We start from the raw sequence: 16,523 nt of genomic DNA, 5'->3' as shown, positions 1-16,523 counted from the left end.
GGTGGATACAAGTGGTTCTCACAGAGATGATGACTAGGCCCCAGAACAGGACAGAATGTCTGGCCCCAAAGAAGACATGGCCAATGAGGGGCTTTCCTGTCCATGGTGAATCTCAGAGAACAGGGGCACACAATAATGACTGCTGGTTTTCCCTCTCCTATACTGTAATTCTTTTGTGCTATTTGTATGTCTTCACTGAAGTTGATTAACAGGCATGATATAGCATCAGCTTGAATGAATGGTCATCCCAGAAGATAAGGTAGATCCTGGCCATGGCCAAAGTAGGCTAGAAGGGGCTGAGGCGGCAGGGCAAGTCCTGGTGAAATGATCAGTGATGACCTCCCCGGGGAGCAACAGGAGACAACGAGGAGGCCACCAACAGCTGAAAAATCCCCAGAAGTATTTGGGAAAATGCACTGGACTTGCGGGCATTCTCTGGGGTTTGGATTGTAGGGATTTGCATATTAAAGGGAAGAAGATTGCAGAACCCTGGAGAACTCGATTCTATGTAGGAAAACAGCATCCATTTGCCACTTATGGAGTCACATTCATTAAATGGTAAATATGTATATGCATGTTTCAAACGTTTATTCAAGTCCAGAGAAGAGGGTTGGTGTGCCCACCCCTTACTGCAACAATCATTAAGAGAGTAACTTCTCATTCAGCAAGGTAAACTCACCCATTGTAGATGAGGTAGATCAAGAACGAGAATTTTCCTATGTGTGTGTACTTTCAAGCTTTGCTAATTTAGGGACCATGTGTTAAAAAAAAATTAAGAACATAAATGTTTATTTTATTTTAATGCATTGAGATTATTAATTTGTGGTCACTTATGAGATTTACCAAACTTCTTTCTTGAGTCTGAGACCTCAGTAATTAAACTCAACCACCAAAATTTCAAATGAATCATAAGGTTTTATTTTCTCACTGACATGGGAAGACATCTGCACATACTGAACTTGAAACTACAGGCTAAAAATGTGAATATTGTTGTCAGTTCAAGGAAGTGAAGATATTTAGACTGAAGATAGACTTTTATATAAATCAGAGACCACACTCATTTCCTGTTCTAAACCTCCTGGGTTCAGTGGATTAACAATTTTGAACAAAGGCAGACAGTTTGGTGGAAATGAAACTACGATTTAAAAAACAGATTTGAGGGGTGCCTGGGTGGCTCAGTGGATTAAAGCCTCTGCCTTCAGCTCAGGTCATGATCCCAGGGTCCTGGGATCGAGCCCCGCATCGGGCTCTCTGCTCAGCAGGGATCCTGCTTCCTCCTCTCTCCTCTCTCTCTGCCTGCCTCTCTGCCTACTTGTGATCTCTGTCTGTCAAATAAATAAATAAAATCTTTAAAAAAAAAACAACAACAGATTTGAAGACCATGAATGACATTTAAAATTTCTTCAACTGCCTTTGAAATTTAATATCTATATCCATACATATATAATTGGATAACTCTCAGTCTTGTGTGATTCAAATTTATAACTATTGATTTGGCTTAAAAATGGAACTTGCCCATCAAAAATGGCAGTGTCCTTGGAAATATGGTACATGTATGAATATAGATGCCCAAACTCTCCCAAACTATCTGGCAATATGGCCCATGATGAACTATACTTGGGTCGCAGGGGACTGTATAAAATTGTTATCATTAATGAAACAGCTGAAATCAAAGGGGCACCATGAGCAATGCAAGCCCAGAGGCAAAATGAGGTACCCCCTGGCTATATCTACTTCACATTTCTCCAGGGTAATTTAGTCTGCTAAATACCAGTGTTAATAGGCATTGTTTTTGGCTACTCCAAAAATTTTCTCAACTTCCTTCTTCTCTGCTGCCTCCCAATACAGAGAATGAAAAAAAAAATAGGTCTCCCAAACTTCCCCAAACTCCTTGCAAGTAGCCTCAAAATAAAATTTTTCCAGGGGGCAGGGAACAAATCATTACTAGAAAAGCATTAAAAAAAATCTATTAACTTATCTATTTATTTATTTATTTATTTATTTGAGGTTGGGGAGGGGCACAGGGAGAGGGAGAATCTCAAGCAGGCTCCATGCTGTGCACAGAGCCCCATGTGTGGATCAATCTCATGATCCCAAGACCACCACCTGAGCCAAAACCAAGAGTCAGATGCTTAACCAACTGAGCCACTCAGGCAACCCCTAAAGCTTTTTACTTTATTGACAAAATAATAATAATAAAGTCAGGGATGAAGTGAGCAAAAATGATGGTATTATGGACTGAATTATGTCCCTCCAAAATTTGTATGTTGAAGTCCTAACCCCCAGTATGACTATATGTGGGGGTAAAGCCATTAAGGGAGGCAATTAAGGTTAAATGAGGTTGTAAGGGTGGGGTCCTAATCTGATAGGACAGTGTCCTTGTAAAAAGAGGAAGAGGCACCAGAGACTTCTTTCTTTGTCTGCATGGGCGCAGAGAAGAGGCCAACAGAGGGCATAGCTAGAAATTAGCAGTCTACAACCAGGAAAAAAGGGTTCACTAGAAATAAACCATGATGGCACCTTGATCTGAGACTTCTAGCCTTGAGAACCAAGACAAGACACATTTCAGTTGTTTAAGCCACCTGTTCTGTAATGTTTTGTTATGGCAGCCTGAGAAGATTAATACAGACAAGTGAGGAAATGCAGGGGCCTGTCCATCCCCAGAATCATCGGAAAACCTGGGAAAAACTGAGAAGATAAACCTTATCCAAACTCTGGAAGACAATGAGAGGTTTCTAGCAATGGAGCAAATGCTTAGCTAAGAGAATGGCCACTAAAACACAATAGGAGAGGTTTGTGGCATTTTCACTTGCCCTTCTCCAATCTCCTTCCCCCCATGTGGCAATGGTCTTGAAGACGGCAGGCTGCTTTCCCTTCACAGGTACTTGTTTGTAGTGGGACTGGAGCAGACCTTGCTCCCAAGGAACAGCATTTATCAGCATTTGTTTGGACCTATCTGGGGGTTCTGTGAGGGACCTAAGCACTTTGTTTTCCTCATCAGAGTTCTTTCAAGGTGAAGTGGCTAAGAAAAGGTCCTCCCTCAAAGACATCAGAAGGAAATCCACTGCCATCTGGGGCAAAAACATAAGACTTCAGGCAAATAATAGATACACTGACAGGCAGGAAAAGCTGGGGCATGAGATTCCTGGGGGGGAATAAGGGTTTTGACAACCTGCTGGGTAGACCGGGGAAACTAGAAAGCCACGCAAACATACATCCAGGGTAGGGTACATGTTCAGAAAAGACCTAAGAAAACCATAAGTTTCCACTTCTGGCTGATCTTTAGGATCAGGGCAAGTAGGAAGCGAAGGCTAAGGTAGAATTGGAAATGGCCTGGCTAAGGGTTGAAGCCAATCTTCAAGGACCTGGTGAGTATATTTTTTTCCCTCTCTTCCTTCTTCCTCCCTCCCTCCCTTCCTTCCTTCTTCCCTTCCTGCCTTCTTCAATTTGGCTCCAAGTGTTTAAGGAAATCTCAGTCAAATAAGTAGCTGGCCCCTGACTTAAAGGAAAGAGACCTCATATACCACTCATGGCAAAGAATATATTCTTTATGAAAGCAGTTTAGGAAAGTCACTAAACAAACAACTGTGACCCATAGCAAGCAATAAATCCTGGAATGAGGAAGAATCTAAGTCACCATACCATAATATTCAAAATATCCAGTTTTCAACAAAAAATTACAAGGCATGCCTAGAAACAAGAAGGTATGAAGAAAGTATGGTCCAGATGAATGGATAAAGAAAATGTATTCAGCCATTAAAAAAAAAAAGAAATCTTACCATTTGCAACAACATAGATGAACCTGGAGGGCATTATGCTAAGTGAAATAAACCAGATGCAGAAATACACATACTGTCTAATCTCACTTACACGTGGAACCACAAAAAGTCTAACTCACACAAACACTAAAATGGTGGTTGCCAGAGACTGGGCGTTGGGAGAAATGCGAAGATGTTGGTCAAAGGGTACAAACTTTGAGCTCTAAGATGAATAAATTCTGGGGATCTAATGTGAAGCACAGTGACTACAGTTAGGGATACTGTGTTGTATGCTTGCAAGATGCTACGAAGCTAGATCTTAAATGTTCTCACCACAAAAAAGAAACATTAATTATGTGAAGCGATGGAGGTGTTAGCTAACCTTATCATAGTAATCATTTGGCAATATATGCATGTCTCAAATCATCATGTTGTATACCCTAAATTTACATGATGTTATTTGTCAATTATATTTCAATAAAGCTAGGGAAAAGGAAAGATAAGGTCATACAGGGGTGGGATGGACCCTTCTTCATCCAATATGACTGGTGTCCTTATAAACAAAGTATGTGAAGACAGTGGGGGGAGAAGAAATGTTCACAGCTGCAAACCAAGGAATGCCAAGAATTGCCAACAACTATTCATAGCCAGGAAGAGGCAAGGAAGGATTCTCCTCCACAGGTTTCAGAGGAAGCAGGGAACTGCTGGCAACTTGGTTTAGGAATTCTACCTTCCAGAACTATAAGACAATAAGTTCTGTTGTTTAAACCACTCCATCTGTGACATTTTGTGATAGAAGTCCAAAGAAACTAATCTATGCCTCCTATAGAGAAAACAGCATGTGCAAAGGCCTGGAGGCAACAGAGAACAGGGCTCAGTCAAGGATCTGCAAATAGCTCGATGTATTTGAAACTGAGAGAGGGAGGGGCACCTGGGTGGCTCAGTGGGTTGAGCCTCTGCCTTCGGCTCGGGTCATGATCCCAGGGTCCTGGGATCGAGCCCCACATTGGGCTCTCGGTTCAGCAGGGAGCCTGCTTCCCCCCTCTCTCTGCCTGCCTCTCTGCCAACTTGTGATCTCTCTCTCTGTCAAGTAAATAAATAAAATTAAAAAAAAAAAGAAAGAAACAGAGAGGGAGAGGAGGGAAATGTCAAAAATGAGGCTGGTGAGATGAATGAGCAGGGCCAGATTATGCAGGAGTTTGTAATTTATCCTAAAGATAAAGATAAAGACAAGACACACTGAAAGCTTTAAGAAGGGGAGTAAGATGATCCAATTTGTGCCTTAGTAGAGAACTATGCCTTCAATAAGACATGGACTATAAACTAAAAAGCACTATCAACAAATAAAAGTTAGAAGGCTCCAGAATGTGTCTTGGTGAGTGTGTAAATTGGCTATCACTGTGTAAGTAAAGATCCCAAACTTAGTGGCTTAAAACAGCATCTGATATTATTTCTTGTGAGTATGTGGATCAGTTGACAGATGACTAATCTTGGCTGAGCAAGTTGGGAGTCAGCTGATCTAGACCGGGTTCTGCTGGCTGGGACTCCATAACCTGTGGTTTTTATCCTTCTGGGGACAGTAGGCAAATACGGGAACATCCTTCTCCTACAGATGGAAGGGGTGCAGGAGAGTAAACCTAACCAGAAAAGTGCTCTTTCAAGCCTCTGCTAGAGTCATGTCTTCCAGCATCCCATCTGGCAAAGCACATGGTAGAGCTCATTATCAAAGGGCAGGAAAATACATCTCGCCCCTTTTTGAGAGGAACTGTAAAGTCACATTACGAAGGGTGTGCACATAGGGAGGGGTGAGGAATGGAGGCTATTAACGCAATCCAGCAGTCATGTGGGAAACTACCTTAAGGCAATGGTGGCCTCCAAGTACTCCAGCAAGCCAACTGTCCCAGCAGTCACAGAAAAGACCCACAGACTACATGAAAAGGCTTGATCAACAGTTTATCAGACAAACCTTAAGACACACAGCAAATGGCAAGGGGAAAGAGGTGAGGTAGGTTGACATGCTGCACACAGGGCACAAAAAAGCAGAGGGCCCACACATCCTGAATCCTGGAGTAGGCAGTGGGCATACATCCAGTCTGTCCGTCTCTTGCTGCATCCACCTGCCCAGCTCATAGTGCAATTGTGAGCACTAGACTTGAGATTTAAGCCAGGGGACCACAGACAGAAAGTACCTAAGACCAATGGCACACACTTCCTCTGGGAGACAAGTACACCCAGCCACAGCTATATTTGTCAGTAAGTCTACAGAACACCTGAGGGTTTGATTTGTATTTCTTAGGGAGAGGACACATGGGACCAGGAAGGTGTCACCAGTGGGTGGCCAATGTAAGACTTCACGAATATAGAATCCCTTATCATCCTCATGTAAAAGACTATGCCTCAACTACCTCATGTATATTTATCATATATACCATGACTACTAGTGTTTCCGTGCTCTTTCCATTCTTTTCTATCTAGGTTCATACACGTATTCTGTACTTACTCTACTTATCTCACGTGTCTTCCAGGTTAATAACTTACTCATTGTTTTGGTTGGAATTTTGTCACCCCAAAATTCATATGTTGCAGCTCCCAACCCCAGTGTGAATGTATTTGGAGATAGGACTTTTAGGGGTTACTTAAGGTTAAATAAGATCATGCAAGTGGAACCCTCTGATAGGACTATTGTTCTTATAAAAAGAAAATGACAAAGGGATCTTTTTCTACACACACACACACCCCCACATGCGCGCGCGTGTGCATGTGCACACAGATCCCCAAGGAAAGGCCATGTGAAGACACAGCAAGAAGGCAGCCATCTACAAGCCAGGAAGGGAGTCCTTATCAGAATTTAATCATCCTGGCACCCTGATCTCACACTTCCAGTTCCCTCAACTGTGAGAAAATAAATTTCTATTATTTAAGCTACCCAGTCTATAGTATTTTGTTATCACAGCCTGAGCTAAGACACTGATCTCTGCCTAACACACTGTATGAGTTTTACCTGTCACATTTGTTTTCTTGTCTTCTACAGCAGAATCCAGTAATCTCAAACAATACAGCAAATAGACACTACCCTACCACTGTGAGAGACGGTAGTGATGTGAATTAGACCTGAATAGACTAGAGAGAATGGCAAGGAGGAGAAATGGAAAGTTCAGAAGCAATATTGCCAGGATTTGTTGACTGAGGAATTAGTTGGATGAGAGTGACGAACAGGAAGGAGTCAAGTCTGACCTCTGGTTTCTGATTTGGGCAACCGGGTTAACAGTAAGGCCATATGGAGAAAATGGCCAGGAAGAACAACCATTATGCAGAGAAGGGTAATGAATTCAGTTTTGTACAGGATTGAGTTCAGGTGGGTTGGGAAAGAGAGATTTCCAAGGGGAAACACTGGCTGGTTAGTCGGATGTATAAATGTGGAACACAGTAGTGAGGTCTGGCTGGAGACACAGGTGTGAGTGTCAAAAGTAAGAGAATGTTGTGTAAGAGAATGGTTGAGTTTCATTCTTCTACACATAGCTGTCCAATTTTCCCAGCAGTGAAACAATCTGAGGGTTTTGGAGGGGCGGTGGGTGGGAGGTTGGGTGAGCCTGGTGGTGGATATTGTGGAGGGCACATATTGCATGGAGCACTGAGTGTGGTACATAAACAATGAATTCTGGAATGCTGAAAAAAAATTAAAAATAAATTCTTTTTAAAAAAGTAAGTAGAAGGTAAACAAGGCCATAGTAGAATATAGCAATAAGAAAGGAGGTCAAGGGCAGATATTCCTTGGAGACTTTGGTTTGAAGGCTAACAGAAGACGACAAGTCTGAAATGGAGAAGAGGAAAAGCGGTCAGAGAAGACAGGGAAAATCTGCAACTAAGGGGCTTGGCAGTCACTAGAGTTCCAGGTACTAGTCATTTGATGCCAAGAATTAGGTACAATACAGACTAATGAGTGACCCCAGATTTAGCAATAAGTGGAAGTTATCAGTGACCTCAGTATGAGGTTTCAGTAGATAGCATGATCAGTAGACAGTGGTGATCCAAGGGGAGCCAGATGTTCATGGGCTCAGATGAAAGACTAGAGTCCCCTCAAAATGGCTGGCGCTGATAGGGAAAAGAAAGCATGCTGGATTCGAGAAGAAATGTGGACACCAGAGGGCTTTGGTTTCATTTTGTTTTTAATTAAGAGCTTGTAAGTGTTAGTGAGAACAAGCTAGGACAAAGGGAAGAAGCTACACACAGAGGATCTTTGACAGAACAAGGTTCCTGAGTACTTTGAAAGAAGGAAATGGAAGGAGACTTAGACCGGAGGGGGAGGGGCTCCTCTCTTGTAAAAGGAGGGAAAGAGAGTGCAGATGCAAAAAGGTCTGTAGGGCTGGTGGCAGGGGCTAGAGGGACTTCCTCTTTGTGGTTTCCATTTTCTTTGTGAAAGAACAGGAAATGTTTTCTGTTGAAAATGAAGTGGTTAATGGACATTTCAGGAAAATGAAGAAAGTTTTCAAGTTTTGTGTCTGCTGTTTAGATGTAGGGCTCAGCTATAGAGAACAAAATGATTCAAGGCAGAGTTAAGAACTCACTTGGCTCCGAGATCATAGATCAGCAGTGGTATGAATCTGTGGTAATTTTCATAGCTCTTCTTACCAACTTATGTGTAAGTGTAGAGGAAGAAGGCAGCTGAGGTGATCAGGGTTGGGTCTTGCCTGACAGGTGGTATGAAAGGACAGTGTGTGAGGGAGTTCAGGACGTGTGCAAGACAATGCTGAAGTGATGGATGGTAGAGTCTAAGATAGGTAGAAGACCAGGAAGTGAACATACAGGAGGGAGGCGAGGTCAAAAATCGAAGAGAAACCAAACATTTTGATGAGGTTGAGACAGTCAACCTTGGATTTGAGTGAATGAGGAAGAAAGAGAGAAGCAGAAAGTGGTGATCCAAGGGGTCACGTCTGAGATGGAAACTTTAGAGGTGGTATACTTCTGAGAGGTGACCAGGTTCAGAGCATGGCTATGAGACAGGATAGCTGAAGTCGGGGGAGATGATGATTTCTGAATGAGGAGGCTAGGGAAGAGTGAGGCAGGGTTCTGGATCCACTGAAGTCACCCAGAATGAAAGCCCTCCTCTAGTAGCAAATTTTATTAACCCCTTTGCTGCTGGACTTTGTTTGAATCCAGTCTCCCTACATAAAGCTGTATGACTTTAGCCAATCTATTTCAGCTTTCTTACTCTCAGCTTCGTCATCTGAAAAATGGAAGAGGGGTATTAACATCCACCTCACTGAGCTGGGGGGATAATGAAGGGTACACAGTGCACATAGCACAGTGCTCAACAATGCTTGAGTTTTACCTCCCTTATAAATGTGGTGCACAGAACTGAGAAAAATGTTCTAGGTCTTGTCTGACTAGTCAAGGGTGAAGGGGGATCTTGACTCCCTATGTTTTAAAGACAGCATGTCAGTGGTGCAATCTCAGACCAATTGTACTACCCTTTCAAAGACTTGCCTCACATTATTGGCTCACATAGAAATGTGCAATCAATTTCAACCACCAGACCATTTTAATAGAAACTGCAACAATTGAGGTATCTGATAAAAAATTTCAGGCCAAGTATATGTGACCTGTGAAGCCTCATGAGAGAAAGGGCTGTTGTATTAGGTGGCCAAAACAAAACACCACAGATATCGGGGGTGCTTAGACAACAAAAATTTATTGTTTCACAGTTCTGGAGACTAGAAGTCCAAGATCAAAGTTTTGAAGAGTCAGTTTCATTCTGAAGGCCCTCTCCTTGGTTTATCGGTGGCCATCATTTCCTTTGTCCTCACACGCTCTTCCCTCTGTGTGTGTCTGTGCTCTAATCTCTTCTTAGAAGGACACCAGTCATATCAGACTGGGGCCCACCCTAAGGCTTCGTTTTAACTTCATTGCCTCATTAAACACTTCATCTCCAAAAGCAGTCCTATTCTGAGGTCTTGAGGGTTAGGACTTCAACCTATGAATTTGGGGAAGGACACAATTCATTCTCATTTGTAAATGAGAATTCCATTTTAAAACACTGCAAATTTGTCAAGGCTTCTGGTCATATTTTAAGACACATTAGAAACACACAAAAGTAAAAACGTTAAGACAATATGAACTAAGTTTCAGTAACATGTAATAATAATAATATAATATTCATATCAAAAGGGAAAAACCTTGAAAAATTATTCACTGAGGGAAGAAATAAATAATGCATCCTGCTCCATAAAGACAAAATGTATAAACTGTTGAGTCTAAGAAACAAAACAAGACAAAATGAAAAAAAAAATCATGCTAATAGGTGGTCTCTCTGTATATTTAAGGGCTGGGCTGGTGTTGGAACCCATTTCTTCTTGGAGACCTGGGTAGACATGTTTCTTTGGAGCTGGAGTTCTGAAAGAAGCTCTGGAAAAGAGGGCCAACGATGGTGCTGCTGCCCTCCAACGAGGGTGCTTAGACCTACTGTCAGAGGTGAGAAGTTGATAGCACCACATTTTCTGAGTTCTCTCACCAACTCCTTATTTGAGGGTCACCCAATTTCAAGATGGCCACACAGATGTGGGAAGGAAAACAACACTGCTTGACCATCAACTGTTGGCAGGGGCTGTGATAGGTGGTCTGCATTCGTTAATTCAATACAGTGCTCGCATCAAGATTAAGAAGTATTTCTTCTCATCCCCATTCTACAAATCAGTCTGTTGAGGATTAGAAAAACCAAGTACCTCATCTAAAGTCTTATGGTGGTAGTCACAGAGGTAGGATTCAAATTTAGGATGGCCTAAAGATAAAGCAGTAGACTTATGGTTATATCAAGCGAATGGGTCTAGACCAGTACTGCCCAATATGGTAGCTGCTAGCCACATGTGGGTCTTTAGATTTGAAATACTTAAATTTAAATAAAATTTAAAATTGAATCTCTCAGCAGCAGTAGCCACATTTCAGGTGCTCAATATCTACATGTCATTAGTGGTGCAGACGTAGAACACTTCCATTATCACTGAAATTTCTGTTGGACAACACTAACGGGCCCTGGTATAATTTAACCATATCATTACTTCTGTGAGACTTTCATTGACAAGATGTTTTACAGCAACTAATTAAAATGCAGATTTTAAAGGTACCAATTTGTTCACTTTTGAAAATCTCTTTAAAAATCAGGAAAGATGCGTATCTAGAAGGGCATATAACATCAATGTATGGGGCACCTGGGTGGCTCAATCCATCAGGCATTTCCCTTCTGCTCAGGTCATGATCTCAGTGTTCTGAGATCGAGCCCCTCTTCGGGCTCCCTGCCCAGTGGGGAGTCTGCTTCTCTCTGCCCTCATGCCCCTCTCCTTCTACCCCTCTTCCCACTCACCCTCCCTCTCCCTCTCTCAAACAAATAAATAAAATCCTTTCTTTAAAAAAATCAATGTACAATTTAACTAATAATTTTAAAGTGAACACCCATGTAAGCACCATCAGATTTAAGAAATGGAACAGTAGGGGTACCCAGGTGGCTCAGTGGGTTAAAGCCTCTGCCTTCGGCTCAGGTCATGGTCCCAGGGTTCTGGGATCAAGCCCCACATCGGATTCTCTGCTCAGCAGGGAGCCTGCTTCCTCCTCTCTCTCTCTGCCTCCTTCTCTGCCTATTTGTGATCTCTGTCTGTCAAATAAATAAATAAAATCTTAAAAAAAAAAAAAAGAAATGGAACACTACCAGTCCTGTGGTATCCCTCCCTTGGTCTATCCCTTTCTGATTAAAGTCTAACTGCCTTCCCTTCAGAGGTAACCAGGAACCTGGCTTTATGCAATTATCATTTTCCTCATGATTTTACCACCTATGGGTTAAGTCACAGAGTTTAATTTTGCCTTTTAAAATTTTCACATACACTGAATCATAAAGTAGACATTTTCTTGTGTTTGTATGTTCAAAAGAACATTAGTAAGACTCATCCATTTTGTCACATATAGCTATAGTTCATTCACTTTCTTTGCTGTATAGATAAAATTCCCTCTGTATAATTACGCCACACCTTATTTTTCTTTTCTAGCATTGGTGGCTATTTGAGTTGTGTCCAGTGTCTGACAATTACAAATACTGTCCTTCTCTGAACAAAAGGAGGATTTCCCATTCTGTCAAGTTGATACTTGGGTTAAGAGATTCACAAACATTTCTGACTGCAGTCACAATGAGGATACATTTTATATTGTGACTCAGGATACTCATAAATGTATACAATGGAAACAAAAATTCCCCCGAAGAATAATGAATAATTGATGTGATACATTGCATTTTCCTACTTTCCTCTTTATTCAATTCTAGTCTGTTTCCCTTTTTCTGAAAAAAAAAATCAGACTTTGACCCCCCTAAATTGATTTTGGGGTCCCTTGGTGGGATCCCAAAAGTTACAAAAGATATGGATGGCAACACTAGGCTAGTGGGCCCTTCCAGAACAAGCCTTCCACGGTTTCCATGACTACGCATTTTTCAGGCCAATAAAGCATCATGTAGTGAACCAAAACCATGAGGGCAATCTGTTTCTTCCCCTCTTCTTCATCAGAACAGAAAGGTAAATGTGACCCAGGACCGAAGCAGCAGGCATGCGGAATCTGTCACCAGCCTTTGTCCAACGCATCGTGTCCCAGAAATGGTGTGTCAACCTATCTCACCCCGGATACGGAAGGGCTGACCCCTTCCCTCACCTCAAGAGGCACTCGGAGGATAATTTCTTTATTTGTTTATGGACCTTTCAGGAGCTAGCCCTTCCCCGGGGTCTGGAGGAATGACTGACTTACTCGGGGAGGTCAAACCTCAGCTCTGGACTGGCATGCCTCCTTGCAAGCCGTCCTTTGTGTTTTCCCCACATTTGCAAGTTCACCCAGCCTCCTTTGGCATAGCAGATCCTGTCACCTCCCTCATCCTATGGCCAACCTCCTGTTGCCATAGTGTTAACTTGCCTCTGTGGGGATTATAAGGGCTCTTTCCCAGCTTGTTGGAGATGGGACCCCAGAGTAAAGGAACACAGCCTTTCAGGAGTGGCAGGTCAAGTTGCCAACTCTGATTTTTTTTCAGAGCTGTGAGCCACGGGTGGTGAAGGAGAGTGACATCTGGCAAGTGTGGGTGTGGGGTGGGTACAAGGGTGATAACAGGCATTGTTCTACTTTTGGCCTCTGAAGCAAGAACATGTGATGTCTTGGAAGCCCTCAAGGGAGTGGGAGGTTAAGAGCAAGGGTTTTCAAGTCAGATGGCCTGGACTCAACTCTGGCTCTTCCACTTCCTGGCTGCATGACTTAGGCCAATTTTTTTAAGATTTATTTATTTTTGAGGGGGGAGGGACAGAAGGAGAGGGAGAGAGAGTCCACAGAAGACTCCCTTCTGAGCACGGAGCCCAAGAGGAGGCTCGATCCCACAACCCTGTGATCATGACTTGAGCCGAAATCAAGAGTCAGATGCTTAACCAACTGAGAATGCAGGTGCCCCTTAGACCAACTGTTACCCCCACCATGGTTTCCACATGTATAACTGTTACTTCTCAGCCCTGTTTTGAAGATGAGATGATGCTTGTGACTCACTTAATGCCTTGCACATAGAACGGGCTCATTGGTGATAGCTGCTGTTATGAATGCTTTGCTGTTGTTCTCATATTGGGAAAGAGGAATGGTGGTGAGGTCTAGACAGCAGCCCTAAGTGCAGGCTGTAAGGCCTGAGAACGGCACATATACCCTCTCAGACCCAGAAACCTGCCCTACCTGGTACGGCAAATGTGGTTTTGTCTTGCTGGCCTGTTGTGTACTGGAAACTTTCTGGAGAGCTGTGCTGACATGACTGAGGTCATGGCAAATGTCGGGGTGGCAACAGATGTCCTGATTGGTTATCTTGGCCTACTGTAGTCTTGGAATGGAGTGACGAGTTTAGAGTAAAGACAGTGGCTGGGCATCTGCCTTTCCTGCCCCTTTAGTGATTGAATATTTGGCGACTTACTATTGAATTTTCCCAAATTTTCAAAGCAGATCTTTTTGAAAGCATTATTTCTGGTGGGCACCTTTTCTAGCTGGTATGCAAGCCTCAACCGGGTCTCTGCAAGGCCACTGTCTACAAGGTGCATATTTGAGGAGGCGGTTAGATGTAGAACACAGGTGGGTCAAGCGGTCCAAGGGAAAAGAAGCAGAAGGGAAGGAACAACCCATCAGACGACCCAGGGGGAGTGTGTGACTTCTGAAACAGCAGGCCAAGCTCAGGCTGGACTCCCGTGTAAAGCAACGGCCATCGCTATGTCCCTGGCTGAACAAACACCGCCACCTGGTGGCCGGGGAGAACGAGCCTGTCAAGGAGTCCGTTCAGAAATCACGTTATTTGAAAATGTGAGGAAATGGGTGAATGCATAGAAACTTGAAAATATTTAAAATATCGTGTTTTGCCAGGTGAGGGTAAATGTGTGGTCTAGAAACCCGAGGGTAGCAGGAGTGTCATTAAAAGATAAATGAAGAAAATGCATCTATTTTTGTAGAGCGGACAATTATTGCACATTTACAACATGCGAGGCTCTAGTCTGAGTGTTGAGTGTGTGTTAGCTCATCTACTCCTCACGTCGACCTAGTGGGAGAGTACAGCTGTATCTTGATTCTACAGTTGTGGAAACTGAGGCACGGGAGGGGTGAACTCATCTTGCCCAGAGTCACTTGGGTAGGAGCTGGCAGCGCTAACAGGGCCTGGAGCCCACCACATCTGTTTGAAATATAAAGGAACCCAGAGATGGCGTGTAACTTTCGAACTTTTGAAGCGTAAGCAAGTAGGGAAAGAAGTTGAAACATCAATGAAGTCACAGAAATCATTTATCTTTTCGCAAGTGAATCAGTCCGCAAATTCACTGAGCTGCGACTCCTCCGTACTGCCTACACTGCAGGGGGTGCGGCTGGGGGGCTGCGAGTCTGATGCAGGACCCCCCTCCCCATGTCCTCAAGGAATTCCCAATCAAGGCGAGGAAGTAAAACGCGCACGGAGGACATAACCAGAAAGCAACATATCATCGCATGGAAACATGTAAATCGTGTAGGGCCGAGTACCAGTGACGGTCAGGAGAAATCCAGAAGCAGTAGTGAGTGGGAGAGTTGCATAATAAACAACCCCTGGTTAACAGAAGGATCTGGAATTCAAAAGGGCCTGAAGCAAACGATGACGGGAAGGCCACAGAGACAGACTGAATACGGCGGGGAGGGGATGCTTAATGGTTGCTGGAAATACAGTTGAGGTCGTCTTCCCAAGCGTTTATTTACTTCTTAAATATTGTACTCCAGCTCTTCCTAGAAGGCATTTCAGTAGTGAGATCTCTTGGGTCTCCCGTGAAGAAAGAATGCTTCCTCGCAGCTTGCCACCTTTGTGTCTCCCAAGAACAGAAATGAAGCGCCACAGAGGGGAAGGGGGCAGTGGAGGGAGAGAAGAGCTCAGGAGGTTAAAAGCATAGACTCTGGAGCCAGTCTAGATTCAAATCCTTGGTTGACCTTGCCAGCTGTGCGACTTTGGGCAAGTTACTTAACCTCTCTGTGCCCGTTTCCTCATGAAGCTGTCACCAGGATTAAGATGATTTGATTAGTGTTAAAGCCCACAGAACAGGGCCTGGCACTTACTAAACTGTTCCTAAAGAATTATAAGAAGATTGATAATCATATCTGGAGATGCATATTAATGCACTTTTCCCTTCTGCATTCCGTGCGGCTGACCATGTCCCTAGTCACCTTGAGGCAGCATCTGCTTGGGATGAGGGAATTAAGGAATGTAATAGGGGCTAGAACTGGGGACAGGAAGGCAGAGTGTTTCCATCTGAACTTCGCAAAAAAGGTTTTTTTGAGTTGAAGACATGATCTTGGAAGTCAGGCTTTGTTGTGAGAGAGAACCATTTTTCAAGTTCCTTTGGCTCTCACTTGGCACGTCAAAAGCAAATCCTAGAGGGCTGGGGCCACCCTGCTCTTCGAGAATGGAGAGGACACTCTTTCAGCCTTGAGCACATAGAACAGGAGGCATGTTGTCCCGGAGTAAGCCAGGCTATGAGGGAGAGGAAGTGGGCTCTTGGGTGATTGTGGGAAGAGGGACCCGCCTGAATCCTGATGCCAGTCCCCAGACATAAGCCTGGGAATGGGACGTATTGAATCAATTGAGAGAATACCAAAGGTTTAGGAGCTTTTGCTCCTCTTCCCATTGGTGACCCCTGAGGGATGTTTATCTGGGGCCCCACCTAATCCTATGTTAGCAACGGGGAGGAAACGTGCAGTCAGACACAGAGAGGGCAGGGACTAGCCCTCTGGTGTGGCTCTAGGGATTTGGAAGTCCAGCCTTGCCCAGAAGAGGTAGGATGTGAGGCTGAAGCTAAAAGCCTTTCATATGCCCTCTTCTATGTGGGGAACAGCCCAGTCCCACGGCCCAAAGGAGGGAATGGTATGGGCTCTGGGGTCTGCAGCTCACAGTGAGCCACGGAAAGCCGAAGAAGCAAACAGAGGACAGGCCCCCCCCCACCTGCAGACCTCAGCAGCAGACTCCTGCAGAATGTGTAGGACCCAGGTGAGCACTAACATGGGCCTGACCTGGCCTCAAGACTAGCCTCAGGCCACAAGGTCCTCTGCCATGAAGTCACACAGTCCCTCTCCCATACACTTGGGTGCCACCATCTTAGCAAAGGAGGAGGGCGGGGCAGGCATTCTGAAAGAGCATTTTAAGTCTAAGATGTCCATTTAGTTCAAGGAGACTTTAACGTAGCAGAGAAGCCAAGGTTAGCAAAGTTTTGTGGGTACTGT

The sequence above is a fragment of the Lontra canadensis genome, unplaced genomic scaffold (assembly GCF_010015895.1).
Source record: "Lontra canadensis isolate GAN:19392208 unplaced genomic scaffold, GSC_riverotter_1.0 scaffold86, whole genome shotgun sequence".
Classification (NCBI taxonomy): domain Eukaryota; kingdom Metazoa; phylum Chordata; class Mammalia; order Carnivora; family Mustelidae; genus Lontra; species Lontra canadensis.
Note: the sequence above shows the minus strand (reverse complement) of the source record.